The sequence below is a fragment of the Neoarius graeffei genome, chromosome 2 (genome assembly GCF_027579695.1).
Source record: "Neoarius graeffei isolate fNeoGra1 chromosome 2, fNeoGra1.pri, whole genome shotgun sequence".
Taxonomy (NCBI): Eukaryota; Metazoa; Chordata; class Actinopteri; order Siluriformes; family Ariidae; genus Neoarius; species Neoarius graeffei.
In genome coordinates this window covers 62403683-62431225 of record NC_083570.1, presented here as the reverse complement: position 1 = coordinate 62431225, position 27543 = coordinate 62403683, and the positions used below count along the sequence as shown (strand labels likewise).

At 42.7% G+C, this 27543-nt stretch overlaps 1 protein-coding gene across 1 annotated transcript in view; it reads right to left on the bottom strand.

Moving 5' to 3' along the window:
- Window positions 1-26903, bottom strand: part of cntn1a (contactin 1a) — a 226875-nt gene extending 199972 nt beyond the window's left edge. Inside the window, exon 1 of the mRNA XM_060914626.1 lies at window positions 26854-26903. The gene's annotated coding sequence lies outside the window, so the exon portion shown is untranslated. The remainder of the gene's footprint in view (window positions 1-26853) is intronic.
- Window positions 26904-27543: the final 640 nt, after the last annotated feature.

Below are 27543 nucleotides of genomic sequence, written 5' to 3'. Positions count from 1 at the left end.
AGCAGGTACCAAGTTAGAAACCTGTATGGGCGGCTCCACGGATCCAAAAGCACTGACTAGTCCGAAAATGTCAAATAAATGTCGAATGCAGAGAGAGCTGTTCTGAGTAGCTGCTTACTCCGCCATTTTCTCTCGTTTGAACATATGTTTTTTTTATATTATTTTTCAAGAATTATTATTATAGCATTTCTCACAAATTGATCCTGTCATTTCGCCGGTTTGTTTACATTCTTCATCTTTAAGCGTTAAAATTTGTTGAATTTTTTTTTAGACTGGTTCAAAAGCTCAAATAAGTTTGAAAGTTACAGAACTGAAATGTCCAAGGAAGAATTAAATAAATGTCTAAAGCTATTCTATACCTCGGCAAGACAGAAAGGCGGCACTTTCTTCAAAAAAACAACACTAAAATCAATTTGTGCAGCCATCGATAGGTTTTGAAGAAGTCCGCCTAATAACAAAGCCTTAAAAATAAAAATGCTCTGTTTCTCAAAATCCAGTGAATGTGGATATAATAAAACAGTTATTCCGCTCAATCTCGTCACACATGGCTTATAGCCAACTCGGCATTACATGCCTCATTGGCTGTCAGCTCATGTCCGACTCGATTTCGTGGAATAATTGTTAAATACATTGCCAACAAATATACTGTTACATTTGTTTTGTAACTTGTTTTTTGACCTGATGAATGAGTGAAATCTAGTTAAGAGTGTGTGTGTGTGTGTGTGTGTGTGTGTGTGGGTGGGTGGGTGTGTGTGTGTGTCTCAGAGGTAATATGCAGGTTTCCTAGCATCCTTTATCCTCGCCGATTCAGTATTCATCAGTGTGCAGAGAAAGCGTGGAGTTGCATGCCGTGGAACAGCAAAGCGACCTGTTTCTTGTGAATGCTCACCACGAATGCTAATGTTCCCACATCAATACAGCACTTAAAGGCAAATCCTGTCAAGACTGCAGCCAAGAATACAGAAACAGCCAGCTGAGAACCAAACTGAAAACTATACACACACACACACACACACACACACACACACACACAGGGTTGGACAAATCAGTAGCCCGGGCATGCAGGACAAGCACTTTTTTTTTTTTTTATCCAGAAGATTTATTTTTATTCGTGTTGGCCCAGTGGGCAACAACCAGAAAAAAGATACTTTTGGTTTGACTTTGTAAAACCAAAGTTTTCATTTGGAATATATTCTCATCTCATCTCATTATCTCTAGCCGCTTTATCCTGTTCTACAGGGTCGCAGGCAAGCTGGAGCCTATCCCAGCTGACTACGGGCGAAAGGCGGGGTACACCCTGGACAAGTCGCCAGGTCATCACAGGGCTGACACATAGACACAGACAACCATTCACACTCACATTCACACCTACGCTCAATTTAGAGTCACCAGTTAACCTAACCTGCATGTCTTTGGACTGTGGGGGAAACCGGAGCACCCGGAGGAAACCCACGCGGACACGGGGAGAACATGCAAACTCCACACAGAAAGGCCCTCGCCGGCCACGGGGCTCGAACCCGGACCTTCTTGCTGTGAGGCGACAGCGCTAACCACTACACCACCATGCCGCCCCTTGGAATATATTATTTAGCATAATGTCCTTGATGTTATAACTATAGCTTTCACTTCCTATTCCTGCCACCTGCTGCATAACACACCAGTCAAGTTTCAATGTGACAGTACAGCGATTTTACTAGGCGGATTATTTAGAGTGCACAGAAGACAGATGTTTGTTTTTGTTTTTTGTTTTTTTTCCAGAATGAGGGACACACAGGTATGTGAAAATATACCAAACGAAACTGAATAAAATAAACCTTGTGAGCCTCCTGTTTACTGCACTCTGTAACACTGTGATTAAACATATAAACAGAAAATGTAGATGCTAGCCAGACCTGAATAATCTACTCTAATTGTGATATGATGACAGAACATGACATCTTGTATCCAAAACATTGGCCAATGATTTGACTGACTTCTTATCTCAGGCACAAGCACATGAAAAACTTTGTTTGAAGAGGATAATGATGCTGTATTCCTTTCTTCCCCTTACGCTCGGATCAAACAACACGCATTCAACCAGATGTGGCTGATAAATTTTCAGCATCTGGCCCAAATATGAATGTCGGGAATGATTAACAGGCCTTGCAGTGTGACATAATCAAAGAACAGCGATTATTTTTGACACGCAAGGATGTTAACTATGAGTGGTCGGGGTCAAACTTGTAGTTGTCAGTCTTCTGACCAAGACACAGCAAGAATTTATGACACTATGATTGATAATCTGATGGTGACCATCATGAAAGACAAAAATATTGTGCAGTCTGATCCCAGCATTAGTCCATATTAATGTACTTAACTAGCCGACTAGCTCACCATATGTTATTTTATTACATTAGCTCCAATCTTTAGTCATTTAGGTTTCCAGGCAACCAAAACATGGGACTGGGCAGCACACTGAAACTTTTATTTTCCTGCGTCTGGGTCACTTTGTCCGCTTGCTCTCAAAGACACTTTCTAACTGTAAAAGCTCAACATCAGCACATAAACAATCAGGCCATTTTGAAAACTTGCGTTTGTTTCGAATAAATGTCATGCATTATTAATAAACCATCAGACCATCTGACGTTTCCAGGAGCAGCAGCAACTCCAAAAAATTACATTAATAGCAGTCAGGATTCAAGTCTCAAGACCGTTATTAAAAACGACATGAATAAACAGGAGTCAGACTCAGGAACGAAAGAGTGATGAAACTTTCCTGTCAGGGGAAGCGGAACATGCGCGTTGAAAATCAAATAACACAGCGCCTGAGAAAACGCAGTGCAGAAATTACCCACTTACAGCACAGCCGTGGATATTTCAGGCTCTGAGGGAATTATGGCGGTGAATACACGCACCAATTGTGAAAACAACACCAGAAAATGAGGATGAATTGAATAAGGCTGAGTTTATATGGATGGGATGGATCCCTGAGTGCTGTGCTAGCACTGTGTTCCTCCTTCTTTCACCAGTAATGGGATTTCTAGGCTTAAATGTGGGTCCATTCAGCACTGGAGCCACTGGTTGGAAAAAACTATTGATCCACAATTTTAGTCATGCAAGGCCAGTAAGCGGAGAGCAGCATGCCCAAAATGTATAATAAGGTCTTTCCTGGAGAAATATGGCGCCTAGGGTCTCTTGGTAGACTTGGGAAAGCTTCACGTTTTTACCCATATTATTCTAATGATTTGGTATTACTCTAAAAAAACAACACTTCTAAGAGGTTAAAGCCAGGATAAATGAACTTAACCAAGGCTAATGTCAAACTCACTTAACCCAGGTCGTATATAATTATTATGACATCGTTTATTAGTGCGGAAACAAATATAGTGCTGCTTAATATATTATGTCACTAAAGGCTTTAGAAATTGCACAGAGAGAGAGAGTGAGAGAGAGAGAGAGAGAGAGAGAGAGAGAGAGAGAGAGAGACTGCCATTTTGGTGTCTGGTACAATGAACAATAAAATAAAGAAAACAAATTTAAATAAATTTATGAGTGACTGGCTGTTGCTTAAAGCAGCCTTTCTCAACCGGGGTGCCGTCTGGCTTCGTTAGGGGTGCCGTCAAAAAATGATATATTCTAACATTGAAATAAATAAAATGAATTAAAATTCCAAAAAACGATAGTTACACTAATGCAGATCATCGCCGCCTCATGCATCATCAAAATTTGTCTCACGGCCCCCTTTCCCATGTCACAACGTCACTGCTGGGGTCAGCGTATGGTCAGCGTGACTGCGTATATTTTACATGGGGGTACCTTGAGAATTTGCATACTTCTGAAGGGTGCCGTGACTGAAAAAAGGTTGAGAAACGCTGGCTTAAAGGATAAACAGGAAGAATTTACAAGTTATCCCTGAATATCAGTGGCTTAATTTACACACGTCCAAATGCTTGACCAACACCATGAGAGATAATAACTAGGCCTTACCGAGTTGTGTATATTCTAACTAACCTGTGATGTACAACATAGAATACTGTAGCTTCATTAGTACTTCTTCCTCCTCATTGTCAAGCACTATTGCCAGGTCGGGGTCCATGTGGACCCTACTGAGCCAAATGTCAGATTAATTGGAGCATAGTTTTACGCTGGATGCCCTTCCTGCCGCATCCTTCCCATTTCTGGGCTTGGGAAACAACCATTCACACACACACACACACACCTATGGGCAATTTAGAGCCACTAGTTAACCTAACCTGCATGTCTTTGAACTGTGGAGGAAACCGGAGCACCCAGAGGAAACCCACACAGACACGGGGAGAACATGCAAACTCCACACAGAAAGGCCCCATTTGCTGTGCTTGAACCCAGAACCTTCTTGCTGTGAGGCGACAGTGCTAACCAGTAAAGTGGAGTGTAGTGTACTTAATTAATCATAAATAGTGGCAGACCTCAAAGGAAAGAAAGCAGTGTTACTTATTTATCCTTACATGCAGGACCTTTAACAGTGATAATAAAAATCAGTAGCGGCTGGTAGTCTTTCAAACAGGGGAGGCTGGTCGGTTACGATATTTCCAGATTTTAAAAGAAGAAAGAAAAAAACACATCAATTTTGCCCATACTCTTCCCTCTGATCTGGCTGATTGTTGGCAGCGTCACAAACTGTGAAATAACAGGTTCTTTTGGCCCATTAGCCTACTGTCCAATATACATGATGGTGGTGTTGGGGGGGGTATATTTTAACATTTTATATTTTAAAATTGTGGCATGTTGTTTAAAAATTGATCATTATTGAAAGCAGCTCTTTGTCAGGAACCTCAGCAGTAACAGCAGAGTGTTCTGGAATAGGCACAAGCACTGACCTTGGGGAGCCAAACATAGAGCTGGGTGCCACACATTTCATTCAATGACACTTTCCCTATATTTTACTTATTTTGACTGAGGAATGTTTTATTGACAATTTTGATAACCCTTCACTTTTAATCCAGGTCTGTAGTGTGAAATGTTCTCGGCTGTGTTTTTGTTTAAAAATGTTTTCCAAATTGTAGCTGTGTTTAATTCATATCCAGAGAAATATATATTCCAATATAATATACTCAGCATAAACATTTTAAATAGATTCTATATTTTTGGTCCATCCATGACATATTACTAAAGTAGCCTATTTACTGTTGTTGATGTGGGTCACTTGCTGTTAGCCAATTCACTTTCTCGTACCAGGAGAGCTGAAAGGAACGAGTATTATTCCCGACCTTTTTCACCAAGTCAGTTTGAGGCGTTGGTCTACCCTGCTCTTTAATTTTAATTTTTTCCTCGAAAGGAAGACTGGCAAATGGCTTCGCCAAAATTAAATCAACAATGCTTGGCATCCGTGCGCAGCTTTCTTGCTAGCTGACTAGCCCCCTCAAGTTCAAGTTCAGTCACTCAAATAAACGACATTTCTGGAACTAAGATAGCAAACTTGACAACACTATATTTACACTTTATTTACAATGAAAATATATACAAACTAAAAAAGCTGGTAGAAACTGTATGTAATGAATGAAATCGAAATGTAAGCTGATCTCTTACAACACACCACAGCACGTGCGAATCCGCATGGGACTGAACTGAGATTCACCGCTGCCTGTCTATATTTGAAACGAGCTGTCAATCAAAGAAAATATCCGTCCGCTTTCACCAATCACCAGTCTCCTCGCGGAAAGCTTTGCCATGTCCCTCCCATGTGAGGCTCGGAGTCCGTAGGCGGGCATTTTCGCAGTATTTGTCCAATAATCGTCTTGCATTTTGATATTGACAAGCGCATAGCTCCCAAATGCCATTGAAGTCCACTGAGGCTGGGCTGCACCGCGCTGTCACGAGGGGGAAAAACTCATGCACACATTAGGCGAACTGGGGAAAGTTATAACGGAATGATTTCACACTGTAGTGGGTTGAGCACATATATTTCTATGATTCTGGATCTGAAATAGCAATGTTATAAGGTCGGCTATAACATAAGCCTAGCGCAGTTCATCCTACACGATGTTCGTCATTTTTAGAGGAGGCTGAGCCTCCCTCGTTGTCTTAGAGCAATCGCCCGTGATAAAAATAGTGTTAAACTTCAACAATGAAAATGTTGAGACCGTAAGAAGACACTTGCAGTATTTATATAGGATAGGTATGTATTGTATGTAATGAGAAAATTTATTGTAATATACTGTATGTAAGGGCGGCACGGTGGTGTAGTGGTTAGCGCTGTCGCCTCACAGCAAGAAGGTCCTGGGTTCGAGCCCCGTGGCCGACAGGGGCCTTTCTGTGCGGAGTTTGCATGTTCTCCCCGTGTCCGCGTGGGTTTCCTCCGGGTGCTCCGGTTTCCCCCACAGTCCAAAGACATGCAGGTTAGGTTAACTGGTGACTCTAAATTGACCGTAGGTGTGAATGTGAGTGTGAATGGTTGTCTGTGTCTATGTGTCAGCCCTGTGATGACCTGGCGACTTGTCCAGGGTGTACCCCGCCTTTCACCCGTAGTCAGCTGGGATAGGCTCCAGCTTGCCTGCGACCCTGTAGAACAGGATAAAGCGGCTAGAGATAATGAGATGAGATGAGTAGTAGTAGTATTATTCATAGTTGCCCAGGTGACACATGGGTTCAACAACCAGAAAAAATACTCTTAATTAGCTAAATGAAAATAAAAAAATGCCATTATTTTCAGCACAGCCCCATCTCCTGCTGAAATCAGCACTCAGTTGGGCTCCTCATCAACAACAACAATTCACAATGATCTCAGGAACCTGGGTATCATTTTCGAGTCATCACGAAGTTTTGACAAACAAACCCCTGCAGTAGTAAAGCCAGTTTCTACCAGCTGAGGCAAATTTCAAAGATAAACTCTATTCTCTCGCAGAAGGACTTGGAAGTAGTCCTTCATGCTTTTATTGCATCTTGGCTCAACTATTGTAACTCCTTACAGTGGGGCAAGAAAGTATTTAGTCAGTCACCAATTGTGCAAGTTCTCCCACTTGCACAATTGGTAAAGTAAAGTAACAATAAAGTTACTTTAAAGTTACTTTACTTTACTTTTTTTTTTTTTAAAAGATGAGAGAGGCCTGTAATTTTCATCATAGGTATACCTCAACTATGAGAGACAAAATGAGAAAAAAAATCCAGAAAATCACATTGTCTGATTTTTAAAGAATTTACTTGCAAATTATGGTGGAAAATAAGTATTTGGTCAATAACAAAAGTTCATCTCAATACTTTACGGGTGTTCACACGGCAACTTTTACTCCGGTTGTAGCACCAGGGCTGCCCCGGTAGAGCGTTCACACGGTACATAGTTATACTGGTGTAGCCCCTGAAAGCTGCTTAAACTGGTGCAAATCTAATCCTGCTCAGGAGGTGGTTTAAGAAATTTACTCCGGAGTGAATGCTAGTTTGCGTGGCAGCACCGATATAAAATGGGACGTCTGAACGCTACAGGGGTAGACTCGCTACGCGTGAGGAGAGTTGATTACATACGGGCATTGCATAATTTGCATCCTGGTATTTTGCGCTTCCAAAATGGCGAATATCAACAACAACAGAACTGCATGTCTTCCAGTGTTGCCAGATTGGGCGGTTTTAAGTGCATTTTGGTGGATTTGAACATCTTTTGGGCTGGAAAACGTCAGCAGTATCTGGCAACACTGGTGTCTTCATCCACGTTGTTTTCCCGGCGCTTGGTGATGCCATGACAACCGGGAAAAGGAAGTACATTTTCACGCATGCGCATATTTCATTTCCGCATTATTACTATCGTATAGCATGGTCGCAAAAACTGCCGTGTGAATGCAAGTGGGGCTGCACCGGTGCTAACATGCTTCTCTCTAGTAAGCAGGTTTGTGACGTGTGAACGCTCCACAAAATTTACACCAGTGTAAGATATATCGCAACAAAATACATCGGTGCAGCATCGATGCAAATATGTGCCGTGTGAACACCCCTTTTGTTATATACCCTTTGTTGGCAATGACAGAGGTCAAACGTTTTCTGTAAGTATTCACAAGGTTTTCACACACTGTTGCAGGTATTTTGGCCCATTCCTCCATGCAGATCTCCTCTAGAGCAGTGATGTTTTAGGGCTATCGCTGGGCAACACGGACTTTCAACTCCCTCCAAAGATTTTCTATGGGGTTGAGATCTGGAGACTAGCTAGGCCACTCCAGGACCTTGAAATGCTTCTTACGAAGCCACTCCTTCATTGCCCGGGCGGTGTGTTTGGGATCACTGTCATGCTGAAAGACTCAGCCACGTTTCATCTTCAATGCCCTTGCTGATGGAAGGAGGTTTTCACTCAAAATCTCACGATACATGGCCCCATTCATTCTTTCCTTTACACGGATCAGTCGTCCTGGTCCCTTTGCAGAAAAACAGCCCCAAAGCATGATGTTTCCACCCCCATGCTTCACAGTAGGTATGGTGTTCTTTGGATGCAACTCAGCATTCTTTCTCCTCCAAACACGACAAGTTGAGTTTTTACCAAAAAGTTCTATTTTGGTTTCATCTGACCATATGACATTCTCCCAATCCTCTTCTGGATCATCCAAATGCTCTCTAGCAAACTTCAGACGGGCCTGGACATGTACTGGCTTAAGCAGGGGGACACGTCTGGCACTGCAGGATTTGAGTCCCTGGCGGCATAGTGTGTTACTGATGGTAGCCTTTGTTACTTTGGTCCCAGCTCTCTGTAGGTCATTCACTAGGTCCCCCCGTGTGGTTCTGGGATTTTTGCTCACCGTTCTTGTGATCATTTTGACCCCACGGGGTGAGATCTTGCGTGGAGCCCCAGATCGAGGGAGATTATCAGTGGTCTTGTATGTCTTCCATTCTCTAATAATTGCTCCCACAGTTGATTTCTTCACACCAAGCTGCTTACCTATTGCAGATTCAGTCTTCCCAGCCTGGTGCAGGTCTACAATTTTGTTTTTGGTGTCCTTTGACAGCTCTTTGGTCTTGGCCATAGTGGAGTTTGGAGTGTGACTGTTTGAGGTTGTGGACAGGTGTCTTTTATACTGATAACGAGTTCAAACAGGTGCCATTAATACAGGTAACGAGTGGCGGACAGAGGAGCCTCTTAAAGGAACAGTCCACCATATTTCCATAATGAAATATGCTCTTATCTGAATTGAGACGAGCTGCTCCGTACCTATCCGAGCTTTGCGCGACCTCCCAGTCAGTCAGACGCAGTCAGACGTGCTGTCACTCCTGTTAGCAATTTAGCTAGGCTCAGCATGGCCAACGCTATTTTTTGGAGCTGTAGTTAGATGCGACCAAACTCTTCCGCGTTTTTCCTGTTTACATAGGTTTATATGACCAGTGATATGAAACAAGTTCAGTTACACAAATTGAAACGTAGCGATTTTCTATGCTATGGAAAGTCCGCACTATAATGACAGGCGTACTAACACCTTCTGCGCGCTTTGGCAGCGCATTGATACGGAGCTCAGATATCAATGCGCTGCCGAAGCGCGCAGAAGGTGTTAGTACGCCTGTCATTATAGTGCGGACTTTCCATAGCATAGAAAATCGCTATGTTTCAATTTGTGTAACTGAACTTGTTTCATATCACTGGTCATATAAACCTATGTAAACAGGAAAAACGCGGAAGAGTTTGGTCGCATCTAACTACAGCTCCAAAAAATAGCGTTGGCCATGCTGAGCCTAGCTACATTGTTAACAGGAGTGACAGCGCGTCTGACTGCGTCTGACTGACTGGGAGGTCGCGCAAAGCTCGGATAGGTATGGAGCAGCTCGTCTCAATTCAGATATGAGCATATTTCATTATGGAAATACGGTGGACTGTTCCTTTAAAGAAGAAGTTCCAGGTCTGTGAGAGCCAGAAATCTTGCTTGTTTGTAGGTGACCAAATACTTATTTTACCGAGGAATTTACCAATTAATTCATTAAAAATCCTACAATGTGATTTCCTGGATTCTTTCTTTTCATTCTGTCTCTCATAGTTGAAGTGTACCTATGATGAAAATTACAGGCCTCTCTCATCTTTTTAAGTGGGAGAACTTGCACAATTGGTGGCTGACTAAATACTTTTTTGCCCCACTGTAGCTTTAACTTTACACTTCAGCCGTTAAGACTAATATGAAGAGACTGCTCAGGTGTTCAGACTATATTTGGACTGTGGTCATGATTCCTGAGAAAGTGCCCGTTGTAGCCGTAGATAGAGTATTCTGAGCTTGCTTTGGTATTGAAGATGCTGAGAAGCTCATCCTTTCTGCTGGAAGTGATTTTAGTATTTTTAGCTCAAGTGATTCAGTGGAAGTCTTAAGGGAAACAGGTGACTGATTTAGAAGTCATTACAAAGGATTTGGCTTCCACAGAGCTAATTTCACTCTTTCACTTTTGTTTTTGTCTATTGTCTAATTACAATTAGGCTATTAATGTAAATGGCTTATTAGCGATCACCTGAGTAAAGATGTATTCAGGTTCACCTTTCTCTTTACAGTTAAATAACTTTCCTTAGATGAAGATAATTCTCTTCTCCTGGGTCTCTGGACAGAGTTTAGATCATATAGACCACTGATAATGCATTGCTAAGGTAAACAAATGATAAGTACATTATATATCCCAGCAGTCAGACGCTCCAGTGTGTTGCCCATTCCTGTGTTTAATCTAACTGAGCAGGCTAAAAAGCGGTAGCTAATGCAGTGTAATAATACATGGAGAGCCTGTTAGCAAGCTAAGTGCATCATTAGAGCCTAAGGAAAACAAATGAGTTTATGATTATCATAATTTTATAAATTATCATCATTTTCCAACAATGTTTTTAGTGTAGCGTATCATGTTTGTGCCCTCAACAGAAAGTTAGAAGGTCTTTAGTGTCTTTATTTTCTGTCAGTGTTTTAAAAGCAAAGTGACGTCTTGACATCAAATTTAGTCAGTGTTTCCACATACCTGCATGCTCCTGACTGAGAACAGGCCATCTGTAGTCATTATGCATGCTAATTAATCTATCAACAAGATCATCTCTCCTGATGTGTGTAGTGCAGCGGGTAGTGTGATTTGGAACAAGTAGAGTACACCAGAGGTGGACAGTAACAAAGTACTGTACTTAAGTACACTTTTTGAGTATCTGTACTTTACTTGAGTAGTATTTTTATTTTTATTTTGGAAACTTATAACTTTAACTTCACTACATTTGAAAGACAAATATTGTACTTTTCACTCCACTACATTTCTATCAAGGTCCTCGTTACTTGTTACTATGAAGCAGCTTTGAAAGTGGATGTTTTTTGTTTTCTTTTCTAAAACGTGATTGGTTTTTTCGCAGGTGACACTCAGAGCCTATCAGTAATCACTAGGGGGGAAAGAATCCAGGAAATCACATTGTAGGATTTTTAATGAATTAATTGGTAAATTCCTCGGTAAAATAAGTATTTGGTCACCTACAAACAAGCAAGATTTCTGGCTCTCACAGACCTGTAACTTCTTCTTTAAGAGGCTCCTCTGTCCTCCACTCGTTACCTGTATTAATGGCACCTGTTTGAACTCGTTATCAGTATAAAAGACACCTGTCCACAACCTCAAACAGTCACACTCCAAACTCCACTATGGCCAAGATCAAAGAGCTGTCAAAGGACACCAGAAACAAAATTGTAGACCTGCACCAGGCTGGGAAGACTGAATCTGCAATAGGTAAGCAGCTTGGTGTGAAGAAATCAACTGTGGGAGCAATTATTAGAAAATGGAAGACATACAAGACCACTGATAATCTCCCTCGATCTGGGGCTCCACGCAAGATCTCACCCCGTGGGGTCAAAATGATCACAAGAACGGTGAGCAAAAATCCCAGAACCACACGGGGGGACCTAGTGAATGACCTACAGTACAGAGAGCTGGGACCAAAGTAACAAAGGCTACCATCAGTAACACACTACGCCGTCAGGGACTCAAATCCTGCAGTGCCAGACGTGTCCTCCTGCTTAAGCCAGTACATGTCCAGGCCCGTCTGAAGCTTGCTAGAGAGCATTTGGATGATCCAGAAGAGGACTGGGAGAATGTCATATGGTCAGATAAAACCAAAATAGAACTTTTTGGTAAAAACTCAACTTGTCGTGTTTGGAGGTGAAAGAATGCCGAGTTGCATCCAAAGAACACCATACCTACTGTGAAGCATGGGGGTGGAAACATCATGCTTTGGGGCTGTTTTTCTGCAAAGGGACCAGGACGACTGATCCGTGTAAAGGAAAGAATGAATGGGGCCATGTATCGTGACTGACTAAATACTTTTTTGTCCCACTATATATGGCAGAAGTAAAGTTTATTTCAGTAAATGAATTAACTCAGAATCCTATTCTTAAGTGCGTGATCCTTAACAGGAGTACAGTAATCTGATTGTTGCCATGCCCAGATAACCACAAAGGATGACCCATGTGTCTGAAGACCACAAGTGCTTTTATCCAGTGTTGTAGTCGAGTCACAAAACTTTGAGTCCAAGTCCAGTCTCGAATCCCCACTGTTCAAGTCCAAGTCAAGTCCAAGTTATTAAAGAAAATTTTGAGTCGAGTCGAGTCCACTATTGATCCGAGTTGAGTCTGAATCAGGTCCGAGAACAAGACTCCAACCGCACCATTTGACGGTGGCTGTTGCTGCCTTTATGTGAAACCATCTTTGCTACTGTGTTGGACTAACGTTACTGCTTGACTGCCCCATTTTAGTGAATAGGCTACAGATAAAATGCTTGTTCATCAGTCAGCAAGCCCCGCTATCAACAGGGCAAATAACATGAGAGAGGGTTAACACTCGCTAGTTCATCACTCAGCAAGCAAGCCCCGCTATCAACAGGGCCAATAACATGAGAGAAGGTTAACACTCACTAGTTCATCACTCAGCAAGCAAGCCCCGCTATCAACAGAGCAATGAACATAGCGTGTCACTCACTTCTCTGGGTGGAGTCTTGCCACATGATGATTGAAGTTCGAGGTTGTCCCCGTCGTCTCCTCAATAGTTCTTCTACATATGGAACACACAGCAGTGTATTTTTTCCCCACTGCACGAGAAGTCTGTATAAGCAAAGCGGACAATCCTAGGGACTTCTCTCCAGGCATTTTAGCGCCATTAACGTGAGTTTGTTCATGAACATGACGTATGAACAGGTGAATGTGCATTCTCTTGCATGAAATTAGTACAAAAATTAATGTAGATATAAATATCTTGTGCCAAATTATTATGGCATGTTACAAAAAATAAAGAAAAAATCTGAGTCCTCGTCTCCAATTTACGAGTCCGAATGCAGTTAATGCACAAGTCAGAGTCATCAGTGCTCGAGTCCAAATCAAGTCACAAGTTCTTAAAATTAAGTCACAATTTGGACGCGGGGTGTCACGGTGGTGTAGTGGTTACCACTGTCGTCTCACAGCAAGAAGGTTCTGGGTTCGTGGCCGGCGAGGGCCTTTCTGTGCGGAGTTTGCATGTTCTCCCCGTGTCCGCGTGGGTTTCCTCCGGGTGCTCTGGTTTCCCCCACAGTCCAAAGACATGCAGGTTAGGTTAACTGGTGGCTCTAAATTGACCGTAGGTGTGAATGAGCGTGTGAATGGTTGTTTGTCTCTATGTGTCAGCCCTGTGATGACCTGACGACTTGTCCAGGGTGTACCCCGCCTCTCGCCCATAGTCAGCTGGGATAGGCTCCAGCTTGCCCGCGACCCTGCACAGGATAAGCGGTTACGGATAATGGATGGATGGATGGATGGAAGTCGGACTCGAGTCCGAGTTCTGGACTCGAGTACCACAAGCCTCTTTTTATCAAAGAGGAACATCACATAAATAATCACCTAGAAGTTGTCCAGATGCTCCAGCATGAATATATCTTACGTTTAAAAACTCTTACTAGTATAATTATGTCTTCACACTCTGTGAATGATATGCATTGGAAATCCTTCATTTTGTATAACAGTAGGTTTTCTGTTTTCTCTAAAAGGCATAGAGCATTTCAGCAGATGTGCTAAATAAGATATTTATGAGTTAAGCATCCGTGAAGCTTTCCTCCTCAGCAGGAAGATACAAATGGTGTTAAATTATAAGTTAGAGAGCTCAATGAGTGGCATATTCCTGAGAAAGAAAGAAAGAAAGAAAGAAAGAAAGAAAGAAAGAAAGAAAGAAAGAAAGATGTTTCCTCTTTCCTTCTGAGTTAGGTGAAGTAGTTTGAACTATAACATGACATGGCAGCGGTAAAAGGGACAGCTGCACTGTGCTCGGGGTTGGGAGGAGAGAAAGGAAAAGACGCAGTGGTGTTTTTATAACGTTAGTCTCAGGTACTCAGAGGGACGGAGGACAATCAGGCTGAAAGGCATGACAATGTAGGTACAGTGTATGGCCATTGTATTGAAACCCTACATGGATAAAGCATAAAAGATATCCAGAACACCCATTTACAATCTTATACATTTTTACCAAATCACTAATACTTCCAGTACCAGTCAAAAGTTTGGACACACCTTCTAATTCAATGTTTTTTCTTTATTTTTATTCATTAAAAGTCATTTCATGTCTTAGAGTAATGACGGATGTCGTTACTCTTGGCTTCGCTGAGCGGTTCTTGACATAATATGGATTACTACAGTTATGGAATAGGGCTATTTACTGTATTTTTATTATTTACTATTTACTGTTTGATCTCAAACACATTAAGAAGGCAAGAAATTGCACTAATTAACTTTTGATGAGGCACCTGTTAATTGAAAAGCATTCCAGGTGACTCCCTCATGAAGCTGGTTAAGATAATGCCGATAGTGTGCAAAGCATCATCAAGGGAAACGGTGGATACTTGGAAGAATCTAAAATATGAAACATATATTTTGGGGTTTTTTAACACTTAATTCCATTTATTTTTTTCGCGGTCCAAATCCTGCACTCTGATTGGCTGGCGAGCGGGTCCATATCCTACGCTACGGACCCCAGTTACGGACCTCTGGCGACTCACTCGTTCACAACAACAACAAACATAGTAGCATTTTTTGTCAACATTCATCTTTTTTATAAGATTTATTTATAAGATTATCAAAAATCATATAAATTTTTGCCAGCATTTCTCAGGAGAATAGCACTAATTTTACAGCATGGATAGCGATAACGACAGTGTTCACAGCGAAAGCGAGTTTTACTACCCTGAGGAAGAAGAAATAAAATAAAACATTTCAGGAGAAAGCTAAAACCTCTAACTTGCTAACGCCGAGCAAAAACATGGCTGAATCCTGAATGACTCCTATTTGTATAAATAGGGGACTACATAGGCGGCAAAATGTAGTTTTTTTCCTGCCATGGAAGTGCACTTGTATACCGAGGAGGAAGCAATTTGCATTACAGCCATGAATGAGGACTCAAAATGGCGTATCGGCTCGGTTTTCCCTTTCGGGCGCTCTCGTTTTCTGTTAGAATTTGGTAAAGAAAAAAATATATATATATTATTTTCCAGCTTAAGGTCGGTCCGGATGGTGAAATACCGTGACCTCGGCCTTGAATACTGACCTCGGCCCAGAGGGCCTCGCTCAGTACTTTCAAGACCTCGGTCACGGTATTTCACCATATGGGCCTCCCGGCTGGTAAATAACATATATGTTTCATATATCACTTCATAGTTTTGATGTCTTCAGTATTGTTTTACAATGTAGAAAGCAATTCAGCTCAGGCTCCATGTCACAAATCCCCTCTTACCCTTTGTTACCCGGGCTTAAATGCAAACATAATGTCAATGAATGGTAAGCATTTCTTTCAGAACCATTTCATTAGAGTATTGATGACCGATACTGAATCTGACTAATCAGTGGAGGCAATCAAGACATCAGGTCACACATTTAGTGTTTAGGTGCTTACAAGAAACAGAAGCCACTCAAGCTCTCACTGTCCAGCAGACAGATAAATGAGCACTCGCTGACAGGCTGCAGTAGCACTGCACTCTCAAAAATCTCCAGATTCTGATCTTTGACCATGAAACCCTCAAAAATAACACAATGAATTCACCAATTGCCATTCAACTGAATTTACTTCCTGCGTCTACGCATGTGACGCATTAGTAGATATAATCACGTTTGCAGCCTGTGGCTTAATTTAGCATGGCTAACAGCTATATAAACAGTGATGGCAGAAAACAATCATGCACCTGACCTCAGGGGATTGGATAGAAAAATAAGTCAATCCAACACCAATCGTAAAAGTACATTTGGCATTTGGTTGGGGCTTTTATACAAATTGACTTACAATTGAGACAACTGAGCAGTTGAGGGTTACGTGTCCCAACCATGGCATCTCAACTCACAAGCTTCCAATGAGTAACGCAATACCTTAACCACCCAATTCACCGATTCAGGTCTCATCTCATCTCATTATCTCTGGCCGCTTTATCCTGTTCTACAGGGTCGCAGGCAAGCTGGAGCCTATCCCAGCTGACTACGGGCGAAAGGCGGGGTACACCCTGGACAAGTCGCCAGGTCATCACAGGGCTGACACAGAGACAGACAACCATTCACACTCACATTCACACCTACGCTCAATTTAGAGTCACCAGTTAACCTAACCTGCATGTCTTTGGACTGTGGGGGAAACCGGAGCACCCGGAGGAAACCCACGCAGACACGGGGAGAACATGCAAACTCCGCACAGAAAGGCCCTCGCCGGCCACGGGGCTCGAACCTGGACCTTCTTGCTGTGAGGCGACAGCGCTAACCACTACACCACCGTGCCGCCCACCGATTCAGGTAAAACAATAAAATGGAATTAGGAAAAAAAAACAGGAATATGGTCCTTTGATGGTCAAAGTCACACACAAGTAGGGCATTCCTCCAAGCAGGGCTACACTGCAGCACTAGGGATCTGGAAAGCCACTAACAATGCCAATGGAGCAGAAAAACATTAGATATTATAGCTTTGACCATTAGCAATACCAGCTTGAACTTTTTTTCTGATATACCAGGTGCTATTCAATTTACTGTGATATGATGAGAACACGACTAATGTCAGTGGTTTTGAGATTGTGCTGATAACACTAGCACTAAAGCATGTAGCAGTAATAATGCAAAATTCTCCCTGCTGGAGTAAAAAAAAAAAACCTTAATAGAAACCATCCTATGAGAAATATGATTGATAATATTCTCATATACCTGTCATATACTGATCTCTTTGGAAATTTAATTCCTGTGATGACTTGCATCATGGGGCGGCACAGCGGTGTAGTGGTTAGCGCTGTCACCTCACAGCAAGAAGGTCCGGGTTCGAGCCCCGTGGCCGGCGAGGGCCTTTCTGTGTGGAGTTTGCATGTTCTCCCCGTGTCCGCGTGGGTTTCCTCCGGGTGCTCCGGTTTCCCCCACAGTCCAAAGACATGCAGGTTAGGTTAACTGGTGACTCTAAATTGAGCGTAGGTGTGAATGTGAGTGTGAATGGTTGTCTGTGTCTATGTGTCAGCCCTGTGATGACCTGGCGACTTGTCCAGGGTGTACCCCGCCTTTCGCCCGTAGTCAGCTGGGATAGGCTCCAGCTTGCCTGCGACCCTGTAGAACAGGATAAAGCGGCTACAGATAATGAGATGAGATGAGATGAGACTTGCATCATCACATAGCCTGATTATTTAATATGGAATGGCAAAAGTGACGTGTTTAACTCAACAAGAAACCAAAGACATGCAGCTGGTGGTCCAAAATGAAATGATCTATACAGTCAAAGTGATGGAGGACTGACCTTTAGAACAAAAGGGTCATGGTGACCAGTTTATGGATGTCAGCAGTGAGCAGGGACTCACCTCGCTCTGGGTTACATTTACTGATTAGAGAAGCACTGATGTGACAATTCATCTACGCAGTGTGACATCCAGGCTTAACAACAGAGTCAAAGCGATATGCACAGGAGGAAATGCGAATAGCATGAGGGTCATATTTATAGGGGTAGCTGCGAGGGTCTGATGCGGTGTTCTCCCATACGAGTCGTTCTCTGTTGCAGAATAAAAGCAGAGGTGTAAACACCTTCGTGCTTTCTTCTTCACTCCATGTCTTTGGACAAGTTTCAGGGCATGGATCATGATGCAACCTGGGCACCTACTAAAAGACTCCGCTATCTCACGAGGACAGAGGATACCAGTAGTGGTGGAATGTTTTGACTGACTATTTAACACTGCAGTTTTAGACCTAGACATAGACATAGAGAAGCCATGGCCTCATGGTTGGAGAAGCAGCTTTGGGACCAGAAGGTTGCTGATTCCCTGGACCAGCAGGAATGACTGAAGTGCCCTTGGGCAAGGCACCTAACCCCCAACTGTTCCCCAGGCTGCTCTGGGTATGTTGTGTATCCTCTACCATTATATTGCCCCCACCAATGGGACCCTGCCCCCCACACACACACATTTTAAGATTTGAAAAAAAAAAACAGGAGCGCAGTTCTATTCTAAAAATTGTTCTAAAATAAATATGAAGACTCAAGTTAAACATGACTCCTTTAACTGTTTGTTCAGGTCCAAATGCTCTGTAATAGGAACCGCGGGGAGGGGTCCTGCAGATGACCATCCTCATCCAGCACCCCAACCCCCCACCCCCCAACTCAGGGGTAACACTGACATCACCCTGGATAAGAGCATCTGATAAATGCCTGTAACATAATGTACAGTATAAGCTAACTAATAACAATTCCAATATAGACATTATTGAGCTCTGCTATTTCAGTAATCTACTATTTCATACTATTTTCCAGACATGCTCTCACAGTATGTTTGCCAATTTTATAACTAATTAACTAATGGACTGCTATATTATTATTGTGCAAACTTCATTGCCATTAGCCAGCGTGATGCGCATACAGAGGACAGGAACAGGACAGGCGATTCCGCAGGGAACCGAGCTACATAATATAATGTAGACACATGCGTCAATGGCTTGGCATCTGACACTTGATTACCTAGCTTTCTCATTTAATGTCATGCAAGCAGTCTGTAATGATGGTAAACAAGGTTTCCATTACAGTATGAGGCACAAAGTATGAGAAATGAGGAGCAGCTCTGACAATCCTTGAGCAAAACTGCTATCAAGTCATTCACAGCATGATATAAAAAAAATGGGGAAAGTCCATCCTGGAATAGATTAAATATGTTTATATTAAAATACGTGTGCTGTGCTTAGTGATTTTGGTGATAATTTCTGCTGCATTTTAATTTTTAAAATCCTGTGAGTTAGCGCTTGTGTGCCGCACAAGGATCATTGGGAAATTCTTAAGCCAAAAGAGTGCAAAGACCTGAGTGAATGAATTAGTAACCAGTCATTTAGATTACTGTAATAGTTTACTCTATGGACTACCCATGACTCAGCTACGAAAACTGCAAAGGGCTCAAAATACAGCGGCGAGGCTTATCTGTAACATTTCACGTTTTGATCACGTTACGCCAGTGCTAGAAGATGTACATTGGTTGCCCCTTAAAATTCGCATTGATATTAAGATATTATTGATAACTTATAAAGCTAGACATGGCGGGCGGCACGGTGGTGTAGTGGTTAGCGCTGTCGCCTCACAGCAAGAAGGTCCGGGTTCGAGCCCCGTGGCCGGCGAGGGCCTTTCTGTGTGGAGTTTGCATGTTCTCCCCGTGTCCGCGTGGGTTTCCTCCGGGTGCTCCGGTTTCCCCCACAGTCCAAAGACATGCAGGTTAGGTTAACTGGTGACTCTAAATTGACCGTAGGTGTGAATGTGAGTGTGAATGGTTGTCTGTGTCTATGTGTCAGCCCTGTGATGACCTGGCGACTTGTCCAGGGTGTACCCCGCCTTTCGCCCGTAGTCAGCTGGGATGGGCTCCAGCTTGCCAGCGACCCTGTAGAAGGATAAAGCGGCTAGAGATAATGAGATGAGATGAAATCCTGTGAGTTAGCGCTTGTGTGCCGCACAAGGATCATTGGGAAATTCTTAAGCCAAAAGAGTGCAAAGACCTGAGTGAATGAATTAGTAACCAGTCATTTAGATTACTGTAATAGTTTACTCTATGGACTACCCATGACTCAGCTACGAAAACTGCAAAGGGCTCAAAATACAGCGGCGAGGCTTATCTGTAACATTTCACGTTTTGATCACGTTACGCCAGTGCTAGAAGATTTACATTGGTTGCCCCTTAAAATTCGCATTGATATTAAGATATTATTGATAACTTATAAAGCTAGACATGGCGGGCGGCACGGTGGTGTAGTGGTTAGCGCTGTCGCCTCACAGCAAGAAGGTCCGGGTTCGAGCCCCGTGGCCGGCGAGGGCCTTTCTGTGTGGAGTTTGCATGTTCTCCCCGTGTCCGCGTGGGTTTCCTCCGGGTGCTCCGGTTTCCCCCACAGTCCAAAGACATGCAGGTTAGGTTAACTGGTGACTCTAAATTGACTGTAGGTGTGAATGTGAGTGTGAATGGTTGTCTGTGTCTATGTGTCAGCCCTGTGATGACCTGGCGACTTGTCCAGGGTGTACCCCGCCTTTCGCCCGTAGTCAGCTGGGATAGGCTCCAGCTTGCCTGCGACCCTGTAGAACAGGATAAAGTGGCTAGAGATGATGAGATGAATGAGATGAGCTAGACATGGCCTAGCCCCGGATTATATATTAGAACTCATTGCTATCAGTACTCCATCACGTTATAGCCTCAGGTCAAATAGTGAACTATTATTACAACCACCAAGAGTTAGAACACTCACCACACTGGGTGAACACGCTTTTGGATCTGCACCCAGGGAGCTTCGCAACGCAGGATCTGTAGATATTTTCAAGAAATTATTTATGACCTTTTTTTAAGAGGCTTTTCATCATTAATGTTTATATTTCGACAGTTTTATGAATTTATTTTATTATCATGGTCTTAAACAGTTTTGGTTATATTCAAGGTTTTCCTTTTAAGCAATTTTGGGGTTAAATTTTGTGTAATGTTGTTGTATACATATTTAATCTGACACTAATAGATATATCTTATCTATCTTAATAGATATATGACACTAATAGATAATGTTATATCTATCCTGCGCTTCTTTCTGATAAAGATTATCCAAGTAATCCGGTAGTAGAGCTTTTTTAGCTGTAGTTTTCTTCAGACAACAGCAACAGACGCCGGACATCTTTGCTTGGTTTCAGGCCACTCGTAGTGATGAAAAGCACAAATGTGCAAGCGAGCCAATCCGAATCGCCGTTACAAATTTGGAAGAAAAAAACAAAACGCAGATTACAGGGGAGGCGAGGATGCTGGTTAATACGTCTTGTTTTTTGTAACGTACTCACTTTAAAATCATTTTTGTACTTTAAGAAGCCGACCATACAGTGGCGCTTGAAAGTTTGTGAACCCTTTAGAATTTTCTATATTTCTGCATAAATATGACCTAAAACATCATTAGATTTTCACACAAGGCCTAAAAGTAGATAAAGAGAACCCAGTTAAACAAATGAGACAAAAATATTATACTTGGTCATTTATTTATTGAGGAAAATGATCCAATATTACATATCTGTGAGTGGCAAAAGTATGTGAACCTTTGCTTTCAGTATCTGGTGTGACCCCCTTGTACAGCAATAACTGCAACTAAACGTTTCCGGTAACTGTTGATCAGTCCTGCACACCGGCTTGGAGGAATTTTAGCCCATTCCTCCATACAGAACAGCTTCAACTCTGGGATGTTGGTGGGTTTCCTCACATGAACTGCTCGCTTCAGGTCTTTCCACAACATTTCCTTTGGATTAAGGTCAGGACTTTGACTTGGCCATTCCAAAACATTACCTTTATTCTTCTTTAACCATTTTTGGTAGAATGACTTGTGTGCTTAGGGTCGTTGTCTTGCTGCATGACCCACCTTTTCTTGAGATTCAGTTCATGGACAGATGTCCTGACATTTTCCTTTAGAATTTGCTGGTATAATTCAGAATTCATTGTTCCATCAATGATGGCAAGCCGCCCTGGCCCAGATGCAGCAAAACAGGCCCAAACCATGATACTACCACCACCATGTTTCACAGATGGGATAAGGTTCTTATGCTGGAATGCAGTGTTTTCCTTTCTCCAAACATAACACTCCTCATTTAAACCAAAAAGTTCTAGTTTGGTCTCATCCATCCACAAAACATTTTTTCTAATAGCCTTCTGGCTTGTCCATGTGATCTTTAGCAAACCAGATGAGCAGCAATGTTCTTTTTGGAGAGCACTGGATTTCTCCTTGCAACCCTGCCATGCACACCATTGTTGTTCAGTGTCCTCCTGATGGTGGACTCATGAACATTAACATTAGCCAATGTGAGAGAGGCCTTCAGTTGCTTAGAAGTTACCGTGCGGTCCTTTGTGACATTGCCAACTATTACACGCCTTGCTCTTGGAGTGATCTTTGTTGGTCGCCCACTCCTGGGGAGGGTAACAATGGTCTTGAATTTCCTCCATTTGTACACAATCTGTCTGACTGTGGATTGGTGGAGTCCAAACTCTTTAGAGATGGTTTTGTAACCTTTTCCAGCCTGATGAGCAGCAACAACGCTTTTTCTGAGGTCCTCAGAAATCTCTTTTGTTCGTGCCATGATACACTTCCACAAACATGTGTTGTGAAGATCAGACTTTGATAGAGCCCTGTTCTTTAAATAAAACAGGGTGCCCACTCACACCTGATTGTCATCCCATTGATTGAAAACACCTGACTCGAATTTCACCTTCAAATTAACTGCTAATCCTAGAGGTTCACATACTTTTGCCACTCACAGATATGTAATATTGGATCATTTTTCTCAATAAATAAATGACCAAGTATAATATTTTTATCTCATTTGTTTAACTGAGTTCTCTTTATCTACTTTTAGGCCTTGTGTGAAAATCTAATGATGTTTTAGGTCATATTTATGCAGAAATATAGAAAATTCTAAAGGGTTCACAAACTTTCAAGCGCCACTGTATGGTCGGCTTCTTAAAGTACAAAAATGATTTTAAAGTGAGTACGTTACAAAAAACAAGACGTATTAACCAGCATCCTCGCCTCCCCTGTAATCTGCGTTTTGTTTTTTTCTTCCAAATTTGTAACGGCGATTCGGATTGGCTCGCTTGCACATTTGTGCTTTTCATCACTACGAGTGGCCTGAAACCAAGCAAAGATGTCCGGCGTCTGTTGCTGTTGTCTGAAGAAAACTACAGCTAAAAAAGCTCTACTACCGGATTACTTGGATAATCTTTATCAGAAAGAAGCGCAGGATAGATATACGCGGAAATGAGAATTTATTAGTGGTTATGATCCGTACAAAATTCCTCAAAACGACTGGAGTGACGGTGCAGATTAGTGGCTTAGCATTAGCTACATGTTGGAACATGTCTTCTTTTTCCCAAAGAGTCCTGACATGGAAGAACAGTTAAAAAAAAAAACAGCAACAAAAGCAAGAAAACCTTCTTTGTCTCAAGACTTTTTCCCCGACATCAGCTTTTGGGAACAGAATGTTGCAAAAGCCAAAACATTTACTCTCAAAGGGCTCTGACCTGAACTGCGGGCAACAACCCCAAGGACATGTACGGTAGTTACAGAACTATTGGCGCGCTTCCATTTATACAATGATGCTTATTATTGTTAAAACAATATCTGAAGTGTTATTATTTGTAAAATAACAAAATATCTTGCTCTAGACTTTCAAACAATGTTGTACGATTTTATTTTAATTTTATCTAATAGTGGATGGTACAATAATTACAAACGCTAACAGAATCAGCACATTCAAGTTGTAGCTGTAGTTCTATAGTAACTATAATCACCCCGTAATAATAAAAGCTAGTGTTAAGTACATTCAATGAATGGAAAGACATGCTTTTGTGCCTCAAATAGTAAACCACACCCTCTACAATAAATATGTATCATTTACATAGCGAATTATCCCATAGATAAATATATCTTACCCTGTTTATCATTTGACATTGGCCCATCATGCATGTGTAGATGAGGAGGAGGGCAGGTTGTTTAATTTTCTCCTAAATGCAATGGCAAACTGAATGATAAGACCGTACTGCAGTACAGACTCCTGTTTAATAATATTTTTAGTTTTATAATTCATCTTTGCAATATTGCTAGTCATTGTTACAGGCAAAACAAAGCGTGTTTTGTGTCCTAAACTCTATATAAAGGCGTATTATGTACTCATTCCGTACATAAGTCTTAGATATATGATACTGATTTATGTTTCATGTTTTCAGGGCGCGTCTTGTTATTCTGTTGCAGAAATAAATGTTGTTTTTAAAAATAAATGCTTTTTTTTTTTAAAAACATGTACTTTTGTTTACATAACTCAATTCAACCCCTAGAAAACGTATCAGTATTGCCTTAAACCGTGTACTTGAAAACTTGCCAAAATACCACAAAATTTTAGGGCAAAAGGAAATTCAAGGGGGGCAAAATTTTTTTGAGGCCATTTAAGGTGTCAAAAGTTAACGTTGAGGCTTGGCATGTGTTTGAAACATGCGCAATATAAGTAATAATAAACTTAAACTTAACTAGTGCAGTTTAATAGGAGAAAAATTTCAATCGTAAATAAATCACAGTGAAAATAGGCAGTCACAAAAGGACACGAGCTCAATCAATATTTTCCAGGGAAAACCAATAAGAAATCCAGTGGGGAAGCAGTGCAGGTAACAAATGCTGGACTCAACGTTCTTGAATGCAAATTGCGCTGAATCATGGCACCGACTTCGCTCGGCTGGTCAAGGAGTTCAAGATCACAAGTGTGATGGCACTGACAGTAGCATTAACATAAAAGTTGTGCCTTCGGAACCCTTTATGTTTGCGGCCGAGTGTACAGATGGGGGCATGAGAGACTCGGACAGACTAAAAGACTAAAGTGCTGCTGCATCTGTCTCTTTAGGTACGGATTAATTCCTACTACTATCAGCAGGTAGTCAGATGGCACTGTGGGTAATATCAGAAACTGTTACCTGAAGTGAAAATAGACCAACATTGTCAATAAAGGACATTTAAGCTACAAAAAATAAAAAAGTGAACAGAGAATTACATTACAAATTAAATCTTGGATGCCACTGAAGACGAAGACGATTTTAATTATGAAGTTGTTCAGCGTGGGTATTTTTCCTCTCCAACAAGATGAGCTGATGTAGTCTATGAAGCCACAGGTTTAATGTGGTAATTATGGCCTCCGTACACCACTGAATGATTTTGATATTTTATTCGAGTGCACTCTAGGGGCGGCACGGTGGTGTAGTGGTTCGCACTGTTGCCTCACAGCAAGAAGGTCCTGGGTTTGAGCCCAGGGTCTTTCTGTGCGGAGTTTGCATGTTCTCCCCGTGTCTGCGTGGGTTTCCTCCGGGTGCTCCGGTTTCCCCCACAGTCCAAGGACATGCAGGTTAGGTTAACTGGTGACTCTAAATTGACCGTAGGTGTGAATGTGAGTGTGAATGGTTGTTTGTCTCTGTGTCAGCCCTGTGATGACCTGGCGACTTGTCCAGGGTGTACCCCGCCTTTCGCCCGTAGTCAGCTGGGATAGGCTCCAGCTTGCCTGCGACCCTGTAGAACAGGATAAGCGGATACAGATAATGGATGGATGGCGTGCACTCTGAGAATGCACGAAGAAAACCAGAGCCCTGTGTGCTGTTATTGTTATAGAAACATTTGCTGGCATGTCGTACTGTATGCAGTGTGTGTGACGTGTCATGTCTGTGGACAGAGCTGTGTCAGTATGTGCAGGCTACATATGGATCTGGACTGAGACTCCTCCTTTAGGATATGGCATTTCAGCAAAGATGACATGCAAGTCTGTCATAAAAGCAACTTGTGATTTCAGTTTATAATGATGGAATGGTACAAGGATGGCTTGATCTGCAACAGCTCAGCTTGGATCTAGTAATGCAATGGTAGTGTGCCTGTTTCAGAAGGTTGCATGTTCAAATCATGCCGAGGTCACTGGCGGCACGGTGGTGTAGTGGTTAGCGCTGTCACCTCATTGCAAGAAGGTCCGGGTTCGAGCCCCGGGGCCGGCGAGGGCCTTTCTGTGCAGAGTTTGCATGTTCTCCCCATGTCTGCGTGGGTTTCCTCCGGGTGCTCCGGTTTCCCCCACAGTCCAAAGACATGCAGGTTAGGTTAACTGGTGACTCTAAATTGAGCGTAGGTGTGAATGTGAGTGTGAATGGTTGTCTGTGTCTATGTGTCAGCCCTGTGATGACCTGGCGACTTGTCCAGGGTGTACCCCGCCTTTCGCCCGTAGTCAGCTGGGATAGGCTCCAGCTTGCCTGCGACCCTGTAGAAGGATAAAGCGGCTAGAGATAATGTGATGTGTGTGATGTGATGTGAATGTGAGTGTGAATGGTTGTCTGTGTCTATGTGTCAGCCCTGTGATGACCTGGCGACTTGTCCAGGGTGTACCCCGCCTTTCGCCCGTAGTCAGCTGGGATAGGCTCCAGCTTGCCTGCGACCCTGTAGAACAGGATAAAGCGGCTAGAGATAATGAGATGAGATGAGATGAGATGAGATGAGATGAGAGATTATTATCATTATTATTATCCGTTATAAAGGACGTGTTGTGTTCATTGAGAAATAAATTGTCCGTAATGTTGAAGTGAAAGCCTGCACAGGTGCTACAGTAAGTGTGTTTAGAAATCAAACAGCCTCCACATGACATGAGGTGAGTCTCATCAGCGCACGAGCGCGTGAACAGTGATGCCGCTGTGCAGCCGACATAGCAGCGTTATAACGGCTCGTGCACACAACACACACCGCCGCCAGAACGCGCGCTGACCTCCGGCAGCCTGCAGGAGCGAAACACGCTTAGAGATCAAAACAGCCCGGAGTTGGTCTGCATTGCGGTACATCACCGGCTACACGCACACACACACACACACACACACACCCTCTCTGGAGCGCCCGGTGCTCTCCGCGTCCGCGTCGTGTCAGGAAACAGCAGCCTTACCTGCGCGAGCCGGAAGCGCGTCCCCGGTCACCTTCAGCAGCCGCACCTGAAGCCTCGCAGCCCCGAACTGACACACACACACACACACACACACGTACGGCCCATCACGCAGCGCGCGTGTGTCCGGGGCGCGCTGTGATTGGAGGAGACTTCATGACGGAGTCTTTAGGGGGCGCTAAAGCTTCCGGCTCGGCACAGTGAGAGCAGCTGGAAGGGAGCGGAGCGGCTCAGTCAGCTGCCACATCATTAACACCCAGCGTGGGTTACTTTCAGCTGAACCTCGCGGATGCTTCAACCGCGCACACTCAACGTGTTCCGATCGGCTGATCTTTGAAGAAGTTTCTCTGCTGTGCATGAGCATGCTGTTTAAAGCATTAATGCGTTAAAAAAGAATCCCATACTTCATACACAACTACTAGGCCATAAATAACTGAAAGGTGGTTTGAAAAAAAAAAAAGATAATTGACAAGTGCACAAGATAATAACTTGTTCACAAAAGAAATAACTAGTGCACAAGGTAATAACTTGTTTGCACAAGATACATAACTAGTGCACACAAGATAAATAGCCAGTACACAAGATAATTGAAAAGTGCACAACATAATAATAACTTGTTTGCACAAAATAATAACTAGTGCTTAAGATAAATAACTGGTACACAAGGTAATCACTTTTTTGCACAAGATAAAT